Source organism: Suricata suricatta, chromosome 10 (genome assembly GCF_006229205.1).
Source record: "Suricata suricatta isolate VVHF042 chromosome 10, meerkat_22Aug2017_6uvM2_HiC, whole genome shotgun sequence".
Classification (NCBI taxonomy): domain Eukaryota; kingdom Metazoa; phylum Chordata; class Mammalia; order Carnivora; family Herpestidae; genus Suricata; species Suricata suricatta.
Genome location: NC_043709.1, coordinates 89,590,667 through 89,593,480, shown reverse-complemented (window position 1 = coordinate 89,593,480; position 2,814 = coordinate 89,590,667).

Here is a 2,814-nt window from a genome sequence, read left to right as displayed (position 1 = left end):
GAAGCCTCTGCCTCCTCCGCCTTCCTGTCTTTCTTAATGTGCTTCTCTCTTTCTCACTTTCTTCCCGAACTGCATACAAAACCTGAGTGGGCCAGCGCTGCTCCTCCGGTATTTAAACACCTCGCCAGGTCCCTAGTTAGCAGCTTCCTTCAGCTCATCCAAGAAGCTGACAAGTACTGTTAGAGGAGGCTGTACATGTTGCTCTAATGGACCTCATTAAGTTCTACTTACAGATGTTCTCTTAACATAATTGATCTGCGGTGAGTTGAGAGGACTGCAACTTATTCCCTAGCCCCCAATTATGGTTGGGTAATTAGATCCCCAACCTCCAATTTTTCACATTCACCCTTCTAACATTCCAAAATATCAAAGTATCTCTCTCTCACCAAAGCTCCCCCTTACCGGACTCCACTCTACTCACTGTATTGACAGTTAGATCTGCTCTAACCTTTGTAGTGACGCCAGTTTTAATGGCGCATTCAGTCCATTGACAGAGCTGTATTTTTTCCCTCAGCCTCTCCTCTCCCTTCCTCCCCACACAACCAGCCCCCCCATCCCCTTAACCCTCAGAAACAAAAGGGTAAAAAAAAAATCCTCTAACTTGTATAGTTTGTACTTTTGATAAAAGGTTTCAGTGATGAGCTTTGGCAGTGGCGCTTCTTTTCTAATGTCTTTTTATCTGTATTAATTCCTCAGATGAAAACTTTAAGGAACAATGAAGGAGAGAGGTAGTGCTCTGAAACGGTGAGAAGAAAAAAATTACACAGCACACCTGGGACAGATGAAGCCAAACTAGTGCTTTTATAATGCCAATCAGCAGGGCTGTTATCATCCCTCTAATTAGGAAAGCAGCCTAAAACAGAGAGCACTTGGGGAAATGGTAATGTTATGGTTTTGCACTTAAAAGGAGAGACATTTCCTGCACTGTAAGAATCTGGGATTGGGGCTGACAAGTCCTTTAATTAATGGGCAGGATTCCCTGTGTGTGCAAGTGTGTGTGCATGTTTTAATTCATAAAAGTGGACAAAGGGTGCTATGAGGAGGGGAGGAGCGTGATGGGGGAGGGAGGCTGAGTCCATTAGTTTGAAGATGAACAGAGTTCATAGCTACATTCATCTTTTTTTTAACCCCCAGAGGACTGAGGTGCAGAACTGGAGTGAGCCGTTTTTTTTTTTTTCTTAGGAATTTGAATGTTTAACTGAATAAAAGCCCAAGGCCAAAAGCAAACACAAAGTTTGAGCGAACCCATATTTCAAGTTGGCAAACCCCTGTGTTCTGGTCTCCCCTTTCCGCTGTCTCTTTGGACGGGAGTTTTCACATAGTTCATCTGGGCTTCCGTCTGGACTGCTTTCCCGCTCACAGGTGACGGGGACTCTCTTTCGTTTTGCTGTGCTAAAGAAATATGTAGCTTAAATAATTCCAGGAACACGATTACTCTTACTGTTTAAAAAAAAATATGGCCTACGATCCTAAGAAAAAGAGTTAATATTTGTCTTTTTGAGGGTTTTGAAATTGAACACTTTGAACCTGACAGCATCAGGGTCTCAGTACTGTTCTAAATGGCTTTTTCATGCTTAGGAAAAATTCTCCAATGACGCTAAGAGATATTTCTAGATTTCTTCTTTCCCTCTCTCTGCAATTATTGGCAAATATGCTCCTTTCTATATATCTGCATACATAAGTGCATGCGGGGTATATTACTTTGTGGGGTACTTGAACTGAAATTTGGAAAGTTCTTACCTAATTTACAATTTTCCCCCAAATAAATCCAAAATGCTCCACTGCCATCTCGTATATACCCGGGTCTTGCCTAAAAATTGCTACTGCAGGTACACAAACAAACCAAAGGGGTGTGGATTTTACAAAAGTTGCAGTGATTGATTAGACAACTTTATCTTACATCGAACCAGTGTTTGACTTACACATTTCATGAGGTAAAATAAATAAAATTCTTAAGAAGAGCGTAGCTTATTCATTCTTTTTTTTTCTTTTGTTTGTAGTATTGATGCCTTTTTAAGGGAAACCTAGCCTCTACATTCCAATATTATTAAATTTAGAATCCTTAAATATAACCTGTTAGGGGTGGAGCCTTATAATAGTGTTTTGTGTTTTGTAAACAGATTGGAGGGAAGAATCATCCTTAAAGAGATTAATGGGGTTCACAGTTCCCTTGTAGAGTTGAAATGGCAAAAAAGCCTCCTTCTAATTCAGCAGAAGCAGAAAGTGAAACCAAATAGTCTAATTTTCAATAGCTCAATACGATGAAAGGAAAAAAACCAAGAGGAGATTCCAAGATTATTTTTTACAATTTATCAGAAGTTATTCTCAGTAGCGTTTAAAACAAAATAAATATCATGTTGTTAGTACTCATTTGAAAGAAAATTTTCATCATTTTGAAAGAAAATTACTTCTCAAACAAAGTCGCACACTCCGTTTTCAGGTTCCTCCAATAGCAATGGGGGAAATGTAATATTTTACATATCCTCTCCCAATTTATTTAACTATTAAACAACCACACCAAGCTCTAACTCACTGATCATTTTTTCCATGGCTAATATTTTTTAAAAAGGAGAAATGATAGCTTTAGGAGAAAATGGAAATGAATTTTCACTGAGAGTGACCTAAGGGGGGTAATAAATCTGAGAAATGATATTGTTGTAGGCAATACGTTATTCCAGTTGATAAAAAACCAAAACCAAAACCAGAACCAAAACCAAACTAAAAACACAGAATTGATATATTCCTTCTGAATCAGTCCATAAGAGCAATTTGCTCTCAGCTTAAATTACATTGCATGACAAAACTAAAGTTTGA